This window comes from Lathyrus oleraceus, chromosome 6 (genome assembly GCF_024323335.1).
Source record: "Lathyrus oleraceus cultivar Zhongwan6 chromosome 6, CAAS_Psat_ZW6_1.0, whole genome shotgun sequence".
Lineage (NCBI taxonomy): Eukaryota > Viridiplantae > Streptophyta > Magnoliopsida > Fabales > Fabaceae > Lathyrus > Lathyrus oleraceus.
The window spans coordinates 199,114,266-199,136,219 of record NC_066584.1 but is presented as its reverse complement, the minus strand read 5'-3'; the positions used below and the strand labels follow the sequence as shown (position 1 = coordinate 199,136,219).

Genomic DNA, 21,954 nt, shown 5'->3' with positions numbered 1-21,954 from the left:
CCTTGAAATATGTGTCGATACGTGTGTTCCATGCCCGCGGTGCTTGCTTCAACCCATATAGCGCTTTCTTCAATTTCAGTACCTTCTTCTCTTCTCCAGCTTTCATGTACCCGAGTGGTTGTTCGACATAGACTTCTTCTTCTAGTACACCATTCAGAAAAGCTGTTTTGACATCCATTTGAAATATTGGCCATTTGAATTGAGCAGCTTGAGATATGAGTAATCGAATTGTCTCCATTCTTGCAACAGGTGCAAATACTTCGTCATAATCAACTCCTGCTTTCTGTTTGTATCCCTTCGCAACAAGTCTCGCTTTGTATCGTTCTATTTCTCCTTGAGCGTTCATCTTCTTCTTGAATACCCACTTTACACCAATTGGTTGACTACCTTTTGGCAATTCAACTAGCTCCCAAGTGTTGTTGTGGATAATCGCCCTCATCTCTTCGTCCATTGCACTTTTCCACTTCTTGTCTCGTACTGCTTCTTCAAAACTGATGTTTTCAGCATCTGCCAAGAGACATACAAGGTGCACTTCACTTGTCGAATCATACAGATCTTGCAAACTTCGCATTCTGGGTTGTGTAGGTTCATCTTCATCGTCAGAATCTTCAAGTTTTGTCGAAATGTTTGATGGTACAGCGACAGATGATTCTTCAACTTCGACAACAGCTTCTGTCGAACTGTTCCAGTCCCACTTACTTGCTTCGTTTATTCGAACGTCTCTACTCACTATCACCTTCTTTCTTATGGGATCAAATAGCGTGTACCCTTTTGTTTTCTCATCATACCCAATGAGTATGTATTTCTGACTTTTGTCTTCAAGTTTCGTTCTTCGTTGATCTGGTACGTGTGCATAAGCAACACTTCCAAATACTTTGAGATGAGAGACTGTTGGCTTCTGTCCGCTCCACGCTTCTTGTGGTGTTTGATCTTCTAACTTCGAATGTGGACATCGATTTTGAACATAAATGGCACATTTTACAGCTTCTGCCCAGAATTCCTTTGGCATGTTCTTGCTTTTAAGCATTGAACGAACCATGTCAAGGACTGTTCGATTCTTCCTTTCAGCCACCCCATTTTGTTGAGGTGAGTATGTTGCAGTTAGAAATCTCCTTATACCCTGCTCTTCACAATACTTCATAAAAGCTGTCGAAGTATACTCACCACCTCTATCTGATCGAACTGCTTTAATGTGTCTGTCAGTCTCCTTCTCCACCATTACTTTGAACCTTTTGAACACCTCGAATGCTTCAGACTTTTCTTTCAAGAAATAGACCCATGTCTTCCGTGAGTAATCGTCGATAAAGGAAATAAAGTACCTTTTGCCACTGAAAGATTCTGGCGTGATTGGCCCACATATGTCGGTGTGAATCAAATCAAGGATATGCTTAGCTTGATATTCTGCCTTCTTTTGGAATGAAGTTCTTGTTTGTTTGCTCAGCACACATTCTTCACAGAACTTTCCTTCATAATCCATATCTGGTAGTCCATGCACCATGTTCTTTTTCGCCAACCTTCTTAAACCAGCATGATGTAGATGACCAAAGCGTAGATGCCATAGTGACGCTTTGTCTTCGACATTTACTTGTAAACATTTTTCTCGAACGTTTATCAGATTCAGTTTGTACATTCGATTTCTCTCCATTTCGACACGAGCAATCAGATGTCCCAGCTTGTCCTTCAAATACAGTATCCGTTATTTCATCAGTATCGAATAACCTTTTTCTGTAAGTTGTCCCAAACTCAAGATGTTGGTCTTAAGATTTGGTACATAATAAACATCTTGAATTGATCCAATCAACCCATCTTTCTGCAGGTAACGAAACGTTCCTTTGCCTTCGACCTTCACTTTCGATGCATCTCCGAAAGACACATTGCCATCTTCAATCTTTCTCATTTCTTTAAACAGGTGTTTGTGACCACACATATGGTTACTTGCTCCTGAGTCAAGGTACCAAACATTGTCATTTGTGTTGATCTCATTTTGAGCCATCAAGAGAAAACCTTCATTTGCTTCAGCTTCCAAGGTTAGATTGGTTGTTTCTTCTACCTTCTTTTCGATTCGACAATCTTTTGCAAGATGTCCCACTTTATCACAGTTATAGCATTTGAATGAGTTACAATCCTTCGCATAATGGCCATACTTCCCACACTTGTAGCATTCAAAGTTGGAATAATTCGACCTACCACCTCTTTGACCACGTCCTCTGCCACGCCAATTTTGCTGGATCGACTGTCCTCTGTCGAAGTTGCTGCCTCTACCACTTCGACCACTGTCACGTCCTCCACGACCACGTCCTCTTCCTCGAAAGTTTTGAGTAAAGAGTACCTTTTCGTCTTTGATCTTCTCCTTGGTTTGATTTGCGTCCTCTGCTCCTTCTTCCTTCTTTTTCATCTTTCGTTGTTCGTGTGCTTCGAGGGAACCTGCAAGCTCTTCGACTGCGAGCGTCGAAAGGTCCTTCGACTCTTCTATTGCACACACAATATTCTCAAACTTATCTGTTAAAGATCTCAAAATCTTTTCGACAACTCGTGCATCAGTTACTGTTTCGCCATTTCTGCTGAGTTGGTTCACCACTTTTTGTACACGCGTGATGTAGTCAGATACATTTTCTGACTCCTTCATCTGCATCCTCTCCAATTCGCCACGAAGTGTTTGGAGTCGAACTTGCTTTACTCGATCTGCTCCTTTGAACACTTTCTCCAGTGTGTCCCACGCTTCTTTCGACGTAGTCGAACCGGCAATCTTTTCGAAGCCTGATTCATCAACAGCCCTAAACAGCATGTAAAGTGCCGTTTTATCCTTCGATCGCGTCTCTTTCAACGCCTTGTTTTGAGTTGCCGTATATCCCTCAACATCTGTTGGTTCTTCAAACCCATCTTTGGTCACCTCCCACGCGTCTAGAGATCCGAGAAGAGCTTTCATCTGGATACTCCAGTTTTCGTAATTCAACTTCGTTAGCCGTGGCAACGGCATTTGATTCATCATATTTGCCATTAGCTCTGATGCCAATTTGTCAGAAGAATCGATTTTGTTTTATGAACTTCTGTATTTTATTGGAATGTAAAATTGGACTTTATACATACAAAACAAACTTTAGCTATTCTACTAATAATGACAAATAGTAAATACTCTTAATTTTCCCACTGTCTCTTAACCTTCCAAAACTCTCCATTAACTTATTATTAAAACCCACTAACTCTAGCATTTAAGTTTATTCAACAGTAAGTTGTAACAACATGTGAAATAATGTTTGACAGTAAATAATTTTCTGGTAAACATTATCCCATATTTAGGAGGTGTCTGTTTCAAGTTGAATCCTCATGTGTCTGTTCCAACTGTTTGTTGTCAAATTATCACGTTAAATGAGTCATAATTGTCGGGAATACTTGCTTGTTTTCCAAATTGATGTTTTAATAAGATGCATATGTTAAATATGATTGTCTATTTGGGATGCGTATGGTACTTATGACAAGATAACATATTCTTGTATTATTGTATTCTTAAGATCATTTTCCTTTATGACAAGATGATAACATATTCTTGTATTATTGTATTCTTAAGATCATTTTCCTTTATGACACGATGATAACATATTCTTGTATTATTGTATTCTTAAGATCATTTTCCTTTAGTTGCTATGCATTTTCTTGATGTGTATTGTGTCTTTCTTTTGCTAATAACCAGCAGTATTTAAAACCACAAGCATTCTTGTAATTACGTAAGAAAATCATGGTAATCTTTATTTGAATTAATTTGGCATTTGGTTGGTCTTTCCAAAGCAAGAAATGTCTGAATCGAATCTTAAGATGGATGAGACAACACAAAGCTTGGTATTATTGATACAAAATTTGACCATGTTATGCTGCTGTTTGTTTACTTGTAGTTGATATGATTTCTTAATGGGAGATGCCTACTTATTAAGAAATGGTTGTTTCTTTCCTAAGATGGATATCAACTTCCTTACTGTTCTTTCTGTTTTGATTTGATTGATTTGATGATAAAATGTCAGAGTAATCATTGATGGCTCCGAGCCTAATGTTGTATATGTTTTGTTGTATACTATGTCCTTTTTTGTGTGTGTTGTTTTATGGTAAATGATAATTATTATTAGCTTCTTATTTCTTTGAATTAGTTTAACATTTGGTTGGTCTATCAAAAGCAGGAAATGCCCGAACATAATGTTAGGATGGCTGAGACAACACAAAACTCGGGAACTACTTTTACTCGGGCACCGCCCCATCGAAGAAACAAATCTTCTGTTTGGACTCACTTCACTCCTGATCTAGATTTGATTGGGATAGCTAAATGAAATTACTGTGGCTCCAAGCTAAATTCCAATTAGGGGTGGACAAGAAAACCCCACCCGAGAATAACCGACCGAACCGGTTGTAGGTGGATGTTTCGGGTCGGGTTAATTCGGTTTGACGGGTTGGAACGGGTGTTGCAAACGGGTTCAGAGGGGTATGTGTGGTCGGGTTCGGTTTTGATTTTTTGGCCCAACAAAATCCGAGCCCGACCGATTCCATTACATTACTATTACTATCAAGGAGAATTTTGGCACCTTGACCCAACAAAATCAGATTGCAAAATCAGAACTTGCGCCGTCTACTCTACCCTGAACCCTAAAGCTTGCGCCGTCCACCGTCCACCCTGAACTCTGAAGCTTGCGCCGTCCACCCCTCTGAAGCTTGCACCGTCCACCCTGAACCCCAAAGCTTGCGCCGTCCACCCTGAACCACAAATGCTATGTAAGGTTTATCAGACTCATTCAGTGGATGTGACCCTTCTTTAGATCTGTTCATAATGGAAACCTTATACCTCCAAACTTCCATTTTTTGTTAAAAGTTTATTGAATCACCACGTCATTATCGGATCTTACATGCCACAGGTACAATATGGTTGAACAAGGTCTTATTCAGGAGGCAGTATTTTCGTTTTGGTTCAACCGTAAACCAGAGGAAGAGGAAGAGGAAGGGGGTGAGATTGTCTTTGGTGGTGTTGATCCTTCTCACTACAAGGGAAATCACACTTATGTTCCTGTGACAAGAAAAGGATATTGGCAGGTTAATTAGTAAATGTTATTATTTTATACTTTAAGTTCTTTTGGGTTTTACCCTTTTTCTCAGATTCTCTGTTTTTTTTTTCAGTTTGATATGGAAGATGTAATTATTGATGGCAATTCCACTGGTATGTGTAGATTACTGTAGGCAGAAACACCAATTTATTTTCCTAGTATATGATAGCATTTTCATATATGGGTCTTGGCATTAATTCCATTGTTTTGGTGTGTTCTTTTTGTCATTTCAGGATATTGTGCTGATGGCTGTTCGGCCATTGCTGATTCGGGGACTTCTTTGTTAGCAGGTCCAACGGTATGAATATATGCCTCTAAATATATGTTGATATTTAGCCTTTTCTTTTTTCAACTGAAAAAAAGGCATTGGCTAATGCTTTTACTAGCTTGTTTCTATCTATGACCATGTGCTTTATTATTGTAGACTGTAATTACCATGATAAACCATGCAATTGGAGCATCTGGAGTTGTAAGCAAAGAGTGCAAGACCATTGTTGCGGAGTATGGTCAAACAATATTGGACCTGCTTTTATCTGAAGTGAGTACCATTTGTAATTTGTTTTTGGCATATCTTTGTTGATTAGATTGTCACCTATGTTCATGAATAGTTTGTTAGAAGAATGGTTCTTTTAGAATGAATTTTCTTATGCTTTTTCTTTACTCCTTTATAGGCACAGCCGAGGAAGATCTGTTCCCAAATTGGATTGTGCGCTTTTGATGGCACTCGTGGTGTTAAGTAAGGCCCAAACATATTTTTAATCTTTGACTCTTTGGTCATTGAATCAAAATACATTTGCACTGTGATTAACATTTTACCTGTCTTTCATTTTTTCCACTTTTAGTTTGGGTATCGAGAGTGTAGTAGATGAGAATGAAAGAAAATCATCTAGTGGTTTTCACACTGCTACTTGTTCTGCCTGTGAGATGGCAGTTGTTTGGATGCAGAACCAGCTAAAGCAAAATAAGACCCAAGATTAGATACTAACCTATATCAATAATGTGAGTTAGTTGTCTGAGTGCTGCTGCTATTTGAGTATCCTGTTACACCTCTTGACTCTCAGCTTAATGATGATTTTGCAGCTTTGTGATAAAATGCCTAGCCCAATGGGAGAATCAGCTGTTGATTGTGAGAATATCTCTTCGTTGCCTGTAGTTTCCTTCACAATTGGTGGAAGAACTTTTGACCTTGCTCCAGAGGAGGTAAAATCCTCAATCTGATTGATCGCCTTTGCAATTACTGGTCACTATACTTTTGTAGTGTTATCAAAATAAGCTAAGTCTGATCTAGCCTGTGTTTAGTTAAATGTGATTATGTGAGAACTTACTCTATGATTTACAACTTCTATAAACCAAGTCTAAAAATCATAGGAACGCTATTAAACCAAAAAACAGTGTGGATCCACAAACATGATGGAGTAATGTATGTTATGCAGTAGCAAAGCACAATTTGTAGTAGTATATTTTAATACATGAATATATATATGCAGTTGTTTAAAACCGAATAAACCGCATTATGAAACTGAACCGAACAAAACCGAAACCGAAAATAACCGAATTGCAAACCGGTCGGTTTTGGTTATGTTTTTTCCAACCGATGGTTAGGTCGGATTGGGAATTTGGGCCCGAAAACCGATCCAATCCAACCGATGTCCACCCCTAATTCCAATAATGGAACGACTTCAATGGCCGCACATTCAAAGATTTGCAAGAGTAACCAAATAGTGAAGCAAATAAGAGATTGAAAACAACCCCATCATCAACAACAAATGTGACTTCTCCTTCAACAATTGTGTTAGGAAAATTTGACCAAGAGAAATGTAGGCAGGCAGTGGTTGACATGATTGTGGAAATAGAGCTTCTGTATATGCATGTAGATCATAAAGCTTTTCGTCGTTGTATGAGTGTATTGCAGCCAAGATTTATTCCAATCTCCCGAAGCACAATAGCACGTGATGTTTTGGCTTTATGGGATTTTGAAAGGGAAAAATTGAAGAGCTTTCTTTCCCAACATTGTCGAAGTGTGTGCTTGACCACAAATGGTTGGACTTCATGTCAAAACATGAGTTACATGTGCATAACAGCACATTTTATAAACAATTTTATAAACAATAACTGGACATTACACAAAAAGATTTTGAGTTTTGTTAGGGTCTTAAGCCATTCAGGAGAGGTAATAGCAAATACAGTTGCAAAATGCTTGGACAATGGGGTTGAACAATGTTTTGAGTGTCACGGTTGATAATGCGGTGTCAAATGATCGTGGGATTGAAAATCTGAAAAGGAGGCTAAGGTTAAGGAATGATTTGGTTTTGAATGGAGATCACTTTCATACAAGATGGTGTGCACATGTCATGAATTTAATGGTTAAAAAGGGTCTAAAAGAAATTGACATTTTTGTTTCTAGAATAGGGGTGTTGTTAAGTATGTTAAGTCTTCTCCGAGTTGAGAACATAAGCTTTTGGCATGTGGTAGAAGTAGACAGATTGAATACAAAGGTAGTGTTCAATTCGATTGTGAGACTCGATGGAATTCAACATACGACATGTTGAAGGCTGCTCTACAACTTGAAATGGCATTTGTTCATCTTGGTATTATTGATACAAGATATTTTCAAGAACTTGAGTTGGAATGACATTCCTACTCCTTTATATTGTGAGAAAGCACATGAGGTCGCTCAATTTTTGGAAGTTTTTAAGGTTTCCACTTTGCGGGTTCAACATGCGTGACAAGTAATATGTACTTGGCAAAGGTATTTCAATTGATTTGGCTATAAAAGACATCTGTTCGTTTAAGGATTTATCTTTAGCTCATATAAGAAAACTAACTTTAAAGATGATGGAGAAATATGATAAGTAATGGGGAAGTCTTGAGAAATTGCACATGTTGTTGTTAATTTCTTTTGTGTTAGATCCTAGGAAGAAAATGATGTATACTGGAGCGGTAAATTCATGATCATCAAGCTATGAATAATCTTAACGTCAATAAAACCAAAGTCGCCACCGCACTTTTATTGTTTCCAAAGGAAAAGGAAAAAGTACGAACAAAACTCAAACATAAGAAGTTTTCAAATCAAAACTAATAAAATGTCAGAGATTACAGGTAAGGGGGTTGGTTACACAGAGGGAAGGTGTTAGCACCCAAAGTGTCCTAGGTACTCATAGGGAGCCTTTTTTATGTGTGCATGTGTTTTTGGTATAAATGATATTTGATAAAAATAGAGTGTGGAGATGAGAAAAGAATTCATTGATTATCTTTTTTGTATTTGACAAGACCTTCGATCTTGTGCCTACTTACCAACATAAAAATGATGGATCAAAATCTCGTAGTTCGTGGTAAAAATTTAAAATGAGTTGGTGAATTGCTTTTAATAAGAGTTTAATAAAAAAAGGCATAATTAGCCAAAAATTTGAATGGGGTTATAGGTTCTTTTTGTCTTTTAAAATTTAAGTCAATATGGTTGAGTTTGTTTACAAGTTTGATTTTAAAAAAAAATTGAAAATTCAATGGTATAAGGTCAAAGTTTCTAATCATTAAAACATGTCTAAGTTTGAAATCACAAGTAAAGAAAGTTTTTGAAAAGAGAGAGAGATTTTGAAATTAAAGAAGTGGGAGGAGATGAAGAGACTACCCTAAGCAAAAATTTAAAAGTTAAGGATTGAAAAGATATGACAAATGGGATGCAATCCAACAGACAAGAATGACATATAGAAACCCATTATCCTTTGGACTTTAATCAAGCAATAACCAATAAGAAATGAGCAATATCCAGACATCATGAATATCAAAGCATCAAATAAATATGGCCACATCCAAGCAAGCACTTCAATAGCTAACAGTCTTCATTGTCTTCCCATGTATCAGATGAAATATTCCTTGATCAACTTAGAACAAAATATCAAACACAAGATCAAAATAACAATTAAGCACAGAGACAAAGTAGCAAATGAACCCAAGAAATCCTTAAGTCTTGTGTTAGATGAAGGCAAAGTTCAAAATAGCTCAGTCTCAAGATGTTGGCATTGACCAAGTCCTTTTAGCATGGGGAATGTTGCCTAAACCTAAGTCCAAAAGTTCAGATCAAGTTCAACAATCCACCAAATGTTTTTTAGGGTTTTTGTTGTTATTAGGTGTTTTAAGGCCCTAAGACCACAAACAAAATCAAAAGCAAATAAACAATATACACAATCACAAGATATGGCTCAAATGAGCAAAGCGAAAAGTTCTTGAAACATAAACAAGTTATATGAAATGTAAATGGCAATGAATGATAAGGGACTGAAATTTAAATTGTATAATAGTAAATGACTTGAAAGTAAAGCAATATGAATAAGAGTTAGTCAAATGTGAGTCAAAAGTTAGTGGTGTTAGAGGTGATTTTTAATTGATTAAGTCATTCTTTGGAGAACACTCAACCATTCATTCACAAGTATGAATCCTTAAACCAAGACATCTTCCATTAGAAGGGCTTCAACTTGGATAATTCAACAAGTATGCCACTAGCTCCCATGAAAGTAAAAAAGGTCAAGTCTCCATACAATTCCATGAAGAATGGGAGACTTACAATCTCACTTACTAGAATGATATGCCTTGAGGGTCAAATTTAGCTCTATGTTAAGCAATCGTAATTGGACTTATGCAGAAGTCACAACTATCTGAGGTCGGGCAATAAAAATTTAGGTGTTAATGCATGTTAGAGATTTGATATGAAGAACCAAACTCCTAAAACATACCACACACTAAAAGAAAAGTCAAAAGGGAGGGACCTATCTCAGTCATACTTGTATTGATTCATCTGACACAAGGTCATTGATGAATCAATTAGCCTTTAGACATTAGAAATTTCATTGGTCAAATAAAGGAACGGGAAAGAATAGGGATGAAGATAAAGAGGCAGGGGGAGATAGAAACACAAATTGATTATGGGAGGAATTTCATCAAATCAAAACCATCCATTTATTTTGGGAGATGAAATGTACATTTCATCAATCCCCTAAATCCAATGGTTTTGATCCAATAAAAGTCAAATCAACCTTGACCAAGGCCCAAACAAAAATTCGAACAACACAAGACCATAAAAATGGTTCAACAACATTTTTATATATTTAATCAAATAAAAATCAATTTAAAAACGGATTAAAATGCATTTAAATTTGGTCAAAATCTAAAATCCCTTCAAAACACCAAATAAATGGCCAAGGGATTTATCCTAGGTCAAACAAGGTCAAAGGACTTTAGACAAAAAAATTCACAATTTTTAAAAAGTCAGAAGTATTTTTGAACAATTAAAAATATGCACAAAAACATTTAATTCATGAAAAATACCAAAATTTATCCAAAAATTAATTCATAAAGATTTTTGGTGAAAGTTCCATATTTTTTGGATTAAAAATGAAATTAATATGAATTAAACAAAATAAAGGGATTAAATAAAAAAACAGAAAATAAAAAAAAAATCCCAAAAAACAAGGGCCATCAGATCTCCCTCATTAATTGAGGTGGCAGATCTGATGGCCACGCGCTAGAGTGGACCAAACACTCGAGTCAAATGCGTAGTAACATGAGTCAAACAAAATAAGGGCCAGGATTAAAACGTGGATGTGAGATCAGATGGTTCAGGTCATGCCAACACACCACCAGAACCCTAGCTCCGGTCATCTTCTCCGGTGGACCTCACCGGACTAGTCCACCCTCAACCAAATGAAAAATGAGTACATGTTTTTGAAGGAAAAATGCTCATGAGCACGAATTTGACCTCCATTTCTTCCAATCCCAAGTATATTGAAAGATACATGGATTTGAAATTTGAGGTTCATGATCTGAGTTGCTTCGATTTGACTTCAAAGCAACTCAATCTTGTCCCTACATTGGTAGGACTTCAGTCAACCAAAAATCAAAGAGAATGGTGAAGAATTGAGAAAGACTCGAAGAGCGAATGTTTGGAAATTTTCACCTTCTGTTTGCAGCGATGGAGCTCGATCTGGATCTCAATTTGCTTGGGATTGCTTCCACTTGATTGCAGAAGGTGAATTGAGAGCTCAAATGGCTTGGATTCTTGGAATTTCAACTTCAAAACATAAGTGAAATTGAAACTCGATTTTCAATTGAAAACCTTCAAGTTTATCCTCTAATGGTGATGGGAAGGTTGTAGGAGCAAAGCTTGGGCAAGGTGTCCATAATTCTAAGCATGAGGCAATGTATTTATAGGCTTGGCAATTGATTTCCACACACTTCCCTTCAAAATGCCAAAAATAGCAATTCTCATATGCATGCTTGCATGGGCATGTGATAGGCCCATGAAATGATGTCAAAAGGTCCAAAGATGATCATGAGTGATGTTGAAAGTGTAACATGAAGCCATGCATTTGAAATTGAGAAGTGGTCTTGAGATTCATCCAAATGGAACCATGAAGAATAACCATGCTCAAGTCATCTAAACCTTGTCCAAATGAAGTGATTTTAGACTTTTTGGAAAGGTGAGATCAAGGGGAAAAACTTTTATGTTGAACATTTTTCAATTTCAAGCTTGGATCATGATTAATTTTGAGGTAGAAGTTTGGGAAATCAAACATAATTGAAATTTTTATAAGTCCCAAGTCAAATGTTCACTTCTTCCACCTTGAATAACTTTTGCTATAAGCTTCAAATGGAAAATGTTCCTTCATTAAAGTTTTATATATTTCAATCCTATTCAATTTGGTCACACATTTGACCTTATTTGCATTTGGCATGAAGGAGTTATGCATTTTAGAAATTGAGGAAAATTGATTGTTCAATGGTAATGGCTTAAAATGACCTATAATGTTTCCTCTTGGCACATGCCTTTGCAAGTCGAATTTGAAGTTTCTCAAATAATACAAGTTGGAGAGGACCTCTTGAAATTGATCTTGAAACTTGTATGGATTTCATATCATAAATATTGAGCAAGTTATGGTCCTTGAAAGTTGACCTCCTAATTAGGGCACAGACAAAATGACCTATAATCTTTCACCATAAAAAATGACTTTCTAAGAAAAATTAGCTCTTGACCTCAACATGAAAGTTGTTTGGAATGTCATAAGGAGTAATTGTTGGATTAGAATCACTTTCATATGACAAAAATTGTAGGAGATAGGGTCTCGGGAACCCCAGTTTTCTATTGGAATATTAAAACTCTTCAATCAGATCGAGGTGGTGAGTATTTAAGCCTAGAGTTGGATGACCATATGAAAGAGTGTGGGATCTTATCCCAACTTACTCCTCCTGGAACACCCCAATGGAACGGTGTGTCCGAGAGAAGAAATCGAACCTTGTTAACATGGTCTGATCCATGATGAGTCACGCCGATCTCCCAAACTCCTTTTAGGGACATGCACTGTTGACAACAACTTACACACTTAATCGTGTTCCATCCAAAAAGGTTGAGAAGACACCATATGAGATATGGAGTGGTAAGAAACCACATATGTCTTACATGAAGATTTGGGGTTGCGAAGTTTATGTGAAACGACAAATTACAACTAAGCTTGAGCCCAAATCTGACAAATGCTTATTTGTTGGATATCCTAAAGAAACAAGAGGGTATTACTTCTACAATCCTTCTGAGGGAAAAGTGTTTGTTGCTTGAACTGGAGTTTTGCTAGAAAAGGATTTTATTTCCAAAGGAATAAGTGGGAGGAAAGTAGAGCTTGAAGAAATTCAAGAATCACAAAGCATTGATACACTTATGGAGGAATTAGAGCAGGAAACACAAGTAATTATAGAAGAGCAACCTGCTCAAATGAAAGAAGACCAACGTAGGTCAAGCAGGATATGTCACCTGTAACACCCTTCTAAATACCCCAAATATTTAATTAAAATAGCAGTATATCATCAGAGTAATTATGCCCTTAAGGGTGTCACACAATCAATTCACACCATTTTCCAAAATATCCTGTCATGCTCATTTATTTAATCAAATAAAACATTTGCATAATACGCAGCGGATACAGATCAATCGATCATTCAAAAACATGTAACTCATACATGTAAAATCATTCAACAACCAATAATGAAAATAAGACAAAACATCCCGTCCCGATGTTACATCTATCAGAGCATGACCCACTAAGGAATTACACTAGACTCCGAACATCAGCTTCTACTCAACTCACTGCTCGTTACCTGAAAAATAGTTGTAAGGGTGAGTTCCTCAATCGATATAATAAGCATTATAAATTAACATGTAATGCCAAGTAATTTAACACATTGATCACCCTAATCACATCGCACATTCGGTAACGACACATCAATTCAAATATCATACTCAATACAAATACAACTCATGCTCATACTCAATATCAACACAAACACACGTATAATATTGGAATACATCCATTCATATTATACGCCATACACATATTATGCAATGAGACTCCATGCATGTGGTACCGACTATTTGTGAACATATAGTTCAACCTCACCGACCAAATCCAGGTACGGCTACCAAGCCCACTAGTCCCACTCATTTGAGACCTAGTGACTCACTCACTAATTCCTCACCATGGGAATTAGCTACCACCCCCAACGGGCCATGAAATGCACGCTAATCACCTAGCATGCAAACATCAACAACAGTCCAAAATGACTAACTCACTAATTCCTCACCATGGGAATTAGCTACCACCATAAAGGCCACAATATGCATGCTAGTCACCTAGCAATGCTAAATCATCAACCACAATTCAAGAATAGACATATGCTCACACTCTAAGCCATAAAACAGTCTATTCACAAATGCACACATAACTGATTCATTCACAGCATCATGCATACCATCACACATAATCAATATTTTATCACATAAGCATATCATATCATGCCAAATAACAACCACAGTATTAGCACACTCTACTAATACCTATACTACTCAAAACAACGGGAAATGATCCCTAATATATCATACATCAGCTAAATTACGTTACCCAGCTGAACAGTGAAAAACTGCACAACAACAGCTCAGGAAAATCACAATCCTGCCCATACGCGTATTGCCTATTCCCATACGCGTATGGCCCATTTCCACGCCAATCCCATACGTGTATCACCTGTCTCATACGCGTATGCTACGCGTATCACTTCCCCATACGCGTACCAATAGAGACCAAACTACGTTCAAAACATCATCTTCCTCATCCATACGCGTATTGCCTAGTTCCATACGCGTACCAGGCCATCTCATACGCGTATTGCCTAGTGCCATACGCGTATGACCAGAAACCAGATTTCCAGATCTGCTATGGCTTTCTCTGCTACGAGATCTATCCAATTCAACCTTCCACAGTCCAATTTTACACATTATTCTTCATATCATCTAACACAAATCATATCTTATTCAATCTCACGAATCCTAACACTATTGCATCTAATTCCTACGAATTTCCTTCAATTTTAATCCAAATTCGTTCATCCCAAAAGTTCACAATTTTCAGCACAATTATTCCAATCAGAGGTAAATCAATGGTTTATCACTACCCATGACATATTATCCCATAATACCCATTAAACGATGATAAACCCCCCTTACCTGAGTTAATCCGGCAAATCCTGCAGCTTCAAGCTCTTCCTCTCTTCAACCCTTGTTCTCTAGCCCTTTGCCCTTTTCCCTTTTCCACTTTTCTGTCTCTTTTCCCTTTTCACGTGAAAATACTCTTTTTTACCAAGTGGAACCTTTTTACTGATTTCTACTTTTATTCCAATAATAATAATAAAAATAATCCAATAATAATAATCCCAATAATATTCCAATAATTATTATTCCAATAATAATAATAATTCCAATTATTTAATTAAATTAATAAACATATTATTAACTCAATTTAAATAATTATCTTATTTTATCGGGGTGTTACAACTCTCCCCCACTAAAAGAGTTTTCGTCCTCGAAAACATACCTCAAGTGAATAACTCTGGATAAGACTCCTTCATCTGACTCTCTAGTTCCCAAGTCACATTGCCACCTGCTGGTCCTCCCCAAGCTACCTTTACCAAAGCAATCTCTTTAGCCCGCAACTGCTTCAACCCTCGATCCTCGATCCTCATAGGTGATGTTTCAACAGTCAGGTTATCTCTCACCTGTACATCATCTACTTGGACCACATGCGACGGATCAGGAATGTACCTCCTCAACTGAGACACATGAAAAACCTCATGCAAATTCGCAAGTGACGGCGGTAAAGCGATACGATAGGCTACCTCTCCTATCCTCTCCAAAATCTGATAAGGACCAATAAATCGAGGTGTCAACTTCTTCGACTTCAAAGCTCGACCAACACCAGTTATCGGAGTAACACGGAGAAACACATGATCTCCCTCTTGGAACTCAAGTGACTTCCTCCTCTTGTCGTGATAGCTCTTCTGACGACTCTGAGCAATCCTCATCTTCTCCTGAATCATCTTAATCTTTTCCGTAGTTTGTTGAACAATCTCCGGTCCATCCACAGCACTCTCACCGGACTCATACCAACATAAAGGTGTCCGACATCTCCTACCATACAAAGCTTCAAACGGTGCCATACCAATGCTCGAATGAAAACTATTGTTGTAGGTAAACTCAATCAAAGGTAAATAACTATCCCAAGCACCTCCCTTTTCCAAAACACAAGCCCTCAAAAGATCCTCCAACGACTGAATCGTCCTCTCAGTCTGACCATCAGTCTGCGGATGATATGCAGAACTCAATCTCAGCTTAGTTCCCAAAGCCTTCTGCAAACCTTCCCAGAATTTCGATGTAAATCTAGGATCTCTGTCCGAAACAATACTCGACGGAATACCATGCAAACTTACAATTTTCTCAATATACAACTCAGCTAATCTCTCTAACGGATAATCCATTCTGATCGGAATGAAATGAGCCGATTTCGTCAATCTGTCAACAATCACCCAAATAGCTTCAAAATTCTTAATCGTCCTCGGTAAACCAGAAACAAAATCCATACTGATACTGTCCCACTTCCACTCTGGAATAGCCAATGGTTGCATTAGCCCAGACGGCTTCTGATGCTCAATCTTCGACTTCTGACAAGTCAAACAAGAATAAACAAAACTTGCAATTTCTCTTTTCATTCCCGGCCACCAAAATAACTTTTTCAAATCATGATACATCTTCGTAGCTCCAGGATGAATACTCAAGTCACTACGATGTCCTTCCTCCAGGATACTCTTCTTAAGTTCGGTAACATCCGGAATACACACCCGATTACCAAATTTCAAAACACCATACTCATCAACTCTGAATTCACCACCTTGACCTCGGTTCACTAGAGTCAACTTATCAACCAAAAGCACATCGGATTTCTGACTCTCTCTAATCTCATTCAGAATACCACTCGTTAACTTCAACATTCCCAACTTAACACTATTGTGGGTACTCTCACACCCCAAACTCAAGTCTCTAAACTGCTCAATTAAATCCAATTCCTTAACCATTAACATAGACATATGCAATGATTTCCGACTCAATGCATCAGCCACTACGTTTGCTTTACCCGGATGGTAATTCAAACCGAAGTCATAATCCTTCAGAAACTCTAACCATCTCCTCTGTCTCATATTCAGCTCTTTCTGATCAAATAAATACTTTAAACTTTTATGGTCACTGAAAACCTCAAATCTTGACCCGTACAAGTAATGCCTCCATAACTTCAGAACAAATACCACGGCTGCCAACTCTAAATCGTGTGTCGGGTAGTTCCTCTCATGAACCCTCAGTTGTCTCGAAGCATAGGCTATAACCTGCTTATTCTGCATCAACACACCACCCAAACCCAACAATGAAGCATCACAGTAAACCTCAAATGGTTCCGATGGACTCGGTAATATCAGAATAGGAGCAGTAGTTAACCTTCTCTTTAACTCTTGGAAACCTTCTTCACACTTTGAGTCCCAAACAAACGCTTGCCCCTTTCTAGTCAACATCGTTAACGGTAACGCCAACTTAGAAAATCCCTCAATGAACTTCCTATAATAACCTGCAAGTCCAAGAAAACTCCTTATCTCAGAAACTGACTTCGGAGCTTCCCACTTAGATACCGCTTCTATCTTAGAAGGATCAACAGCAACACCATCTTTTGAAATCACATGACCAAGAAAACTAACCTCTTCCAACCAAAATTCACACTTAGACAGTTTAGCAAATAACTTCTTTTCTCGTAGAACTTCTAAAACCACTCTCAAATGTTCAGCATGCTCTTCTTCAGATTTCGAATACACCAAAATATCATCAATAAACACCACAACAAACTGATCTAGGTACGGATGGAAAATCCTATTCATATACTCCATAAATACTCCAGGCGCATTAGTCACACCAAAAGGCATTACAGAATACTCATAATGTCCATACCTTGTTCTGAAAGCATTCTTCTGAATATCCTCAGTCTTCACACGTATCTGATGATACTCAGATCTCAAATCTATTTTGCTGAACACACTCGCACCAACCAACTGATCCATCAAATCATCAATCCTCGGCAAAGGATACCGATTCTTGATCGTCACTTTATTCAGTTGCCTATAGTCCACACACAACCTCATAGTACCTTCTTTCTTCTTAACCAATAACACTGGTGCACCCCACGGTGACACACTCGGACGAATAAATTTCTTATCCAACAGATCCTCCAATTGACTCTTCAATTCAGTTAACTCAACTGCAGACATACGGTACAGAGCCATCGATATCGGCCTAGTACCAGGTACCAAATCAATCGAGAACTCAACTTCACGCTCTGGCGGTAATTCATTCACTTCTTCCGGAAACACATCAGGAAAATCACACACTACAGCTAGATCGCAAATCACCAGTTTATCTTTAGCCTCCAAAGTCGCTAACAGCATAAATAACTCTGCCCCATCTACTGCTTCCTCATTCACCTGCCTTGCAGATAGAAACAAACTCTTCCCTTCCTCAATCTCAGGAAAGATCACAGTCTTATCAAAACAATTGATATAGACTCGGTTAACCACCAACCAGTTCATACCCAGGATAACATCAATCTGCACTAGTGGAAGACACACTAGGTCCATCCCAAAGTCTCTACCAAAAATACTCAAGGGACAATTCAAACAAATCGAAGTAGTAGTCACTGAACCCTTCGCAGGAATATCAATCACCATACTTCCATGCATCTCAGATATCTCTAACTTAAGTTTCACAGCACAATCCAAAGATATAAAGGAATGAGTCGCACCTGTGTCAATAATAGCTACAAGAGGAAAGCCATTAATAGAACACGTACCTCGGATCAAACGATCATCTGCAGCAGTCTCAGAACCCGATAAAGCAAAGACCTTGCCTCCTGACTGGTTCTCTCTCTTCGGCTTAGGACACTGTGGACTGATATGACCCACTTCTCCACAGTTGAAACAAGTCACAGTCTTCAACCGACACTCTGCAGCCAAATGACCACCTTTTCCACACTTAAAACACTTCTTCTCATTACTGGTACATTCATGGATACGATGCCCAGCCTGACCACATCTGTAACACTTAGCAGGGGCACTGGAGTCTCCCCCACTAGGCCTCTTCATCCCACTCTGTCGCTGGAAACCTTTGCCAGCTGCATACGGTTTTCCACGATCATTCTGATTCTTGCCTTTCCTATCAACCCTCTGCTGATAGCTCTCCGCTCTGGCCTTGGTATCCTGTTCAAAACTCCTGCAACAGTCAACCAAATCAGAAAACACTCTAATCCGCTGATATCCAATAGCCTGCTTGATCTCGGGACGTAACCCGTTCTCAAACTTCACACATTTCGAAAATTCCCCAGTAGCCTCATCATAGGGAGTGTAATACTTCGACAGCTCTGTGAACTTAGCAGCATACTCAGTAACAGACCTGTTACCCTGCTTCAATTCCAAGAACTCTATCTCTTTCTTTCCTCTAACATCCTCTGGAAAATACTTCCTCAGGAATCTCTCTCTGAACACAGCCCAAGTGATCTCAGCATTCCCAGCAGCTTCCAATTCAGTGCGGGTAGCAACCCACCAATCATCTGCTTCCTCTGACAGCATATGCGTACCGAACCTGACCTTCTGGTTATCGGCACACTCAGTCACTCGGAAGATCCTCTCAATCTCCTTCAACCACTTCTGAGCACCATCTGGATCGTATGCTCCCTTGAACATTGGAGGATTGTTCTTCTGGAACTCACTCAGTTGACGAGCAACTCCCATTCCCATAACATTCGGATTCCCTCCAAGTACTCCAGCTAGCATACCCAGAGCCTCAGCAATCGCAGCATCGTCTCTACCTCTTCCAGCCATCTCTATTCTGAAAACCCAACAAACTAAAACAATAAGTACTGATAGGGTTACACAACACCTATCCCGTACAGCGGAACAGAATAATTACGACTCGACTCGACCGACTATGCTCTGATACCACTAATGTAACACCCTTCTAAATACCCCAAATATTTAATTAAAATAGCAGTATATCATCAGAGTAATTATGCCCTTAAGGGTGTCACACAATCAATTCACACCATTTTCCAAAATATCCTGTCATGCTCATTTATTTAATCAAATAAAACATTTGCATAATACGCAGCGGATACAGATCAATCGATCATTCAAAAACATGTAACTCATACATGTAAAATCATTCAACAACCAATAATGAAAATAAGACAAAACATCCCGTCCCGATGTTACATCTATCAGAGCATGACCCACTAAGGAATTACACTAGACTCCGAACATCAGCTTCTACTCAACTCACTGCTCGTTACCTGAAAAATAGTTGTAAGGGTGAGTTCCTCAATCGATATAATAAGCATTATAAATTAACATGTAATGCCAAGTAATTTAACACATTGATCACCCTAATCACATCGCACATTCGGTAACGGCACATCAATTCAAATATCATACTCAATACAAATACAACTCATGCTCATACTCAATATCAACACAAACACACGTATAATATTGGAATACATCCATTCATATTATACGCCATACACATATTATGCAATGAGACTCCATGCATGTGGTACCGACTATTTGTGAACATATAGTTCAACCTCACCGACCAAATCCAGGTACGGCTACCAAGCCCACTAGTCCCACTCATTTGAGACCTAGTGACTCACTCACTAATTCCTCACCATGGGAATTAGCTACCACCCCCAACGGGCCATGAAATGCACGCTAATCACCTAGCATGCAAACATCAACAACAGTCCAAAATGACTAACTCACTAATTCCTCACCATGGGAATTAGCTACCACCATAAAGGCCACAATATGCATGCTAGTCACCTAGCAATGCTAAATCATCAACCACAATTCAAAAATAGACATATGCTCACACTCTAAGCCATAAAACAGTCTATTCACAAATGCACACATAACTGATTCATTCACAGCATCATGCATACCATCACACATAATCAATATTTTATCACATAAGCATATCATATCATGCCAAATAACAACCACAGTATTAGCACACTCTACTAATACCTATACTACTCAAAACAACGGGAAATGATCCCTAATATATCATACATCAGCTGAATTACGTTACCCAGCTGAACAGTGAAAAACTGCACAACAACAGCTCAGGAAAATCACAATCCTGCCCATACGCGTATTGCCTATTCCCATACGCGTATGGCCCATTTCCACGCCAATCCCATACGCGTATCACCTGTCTCATACGCGTATGCTACGCGTATCACTTCCCCATACGCGTACCAACAGAGACCAAACTACGTTCAAAACATCATCTTCCTCATCCATACGCGTATTGCCTAGTGCCATACGCGTACCAGGCCATCTCATACGCGTATTGCCTAGTGCCATACGCGTATGACCAGAAACCAGATTTCCAGATCTGCTATGGCTTTCTCTGCTAAGAGATCTATCCAATTCAACCTTCCACAGTCCAATTTTACACATTATTCGTCATATCATCTAACACAAATCATATCTTATTCAATCTCACGAATCCTAACACTATTACATCTAATTCCTACGAATTTCCTTCAATTTTAATCCAAATTCGTTCATCCCAAAAGTTCACAATTTTCAGCACAATTATTCCAATCAGAGGTAAATCAATGGTTTATCACTACCCATGACATATTATCCCATAATACCCATTAAACGATGATAAACCCCCCTTACCTGAGTTAATCCGGCAAATCCTGCAGCTTCAAGCTCTTCCTCTCTTCAACCCTTGTTCTCTGGCCCTTTGCCCTTTTCCCTTTTCCACTTTTCTGTCTCTTTTCCCTTTTCACGTGAAAATACTTTTTTTTACCAAATGGAACCTTTTTACTGATTTCTACTTTTATTCCAATAATAATAATAAAAATAATCCAATAATAATAATCCCAATAATATTCCAATAATTATTATTCCAATAATAATAATAATTCCAATTATTTAATTAAATTAATAAACATATTATTAACTCAATTTAAATAATTATCTTATTTTATCGGGGTGTTACAACACCTACTTGAGAGATATGGATATCTCATAACTGATTAAGGTGATGTATTACTCATGGATCAAGATGAGCATGTGACCTACCAAGAGTCCATAACTGGTCCCGAGTCTGAGAAGTGGCTAGAAGCCATGAAATCAGAAATGGATTCCATGACACAAATCAGGTTTGGACCTTGGTAGAGCCTCCTGTAGGAGTTAACCCTATAGGATGCCAGCGGATCTTCAAAAAGAAGACTGACATGGATGGTAAGATACATACCTATAAGGAAAGACTGGTTGCAAAAGGATATAAACAAATTCATGGGGTTGACTATGATGAAACCTTTTCACCAGTTGCAATGCTTAAATCTGTTCGGATTTTACTTGGTATCGCTGCATATCATGATTATGAAATATGGAAGAT

The 21,954-nt window shown here is 38.2% G+C and overlaps 1 pseudogene; it reads left to right on the top strand.

The window, feature by feature from the left end:
* Positions 1 to 4,357: 4,357 nt before the first annotated feature.
* Positions 4,358 to 6,556, top strand: LOC127097015 (aspartic proteinase-like; annotated as a pseudogene).
* Positions 6,557 to 21,954: the final 15,398 nt, after the last annotated feature.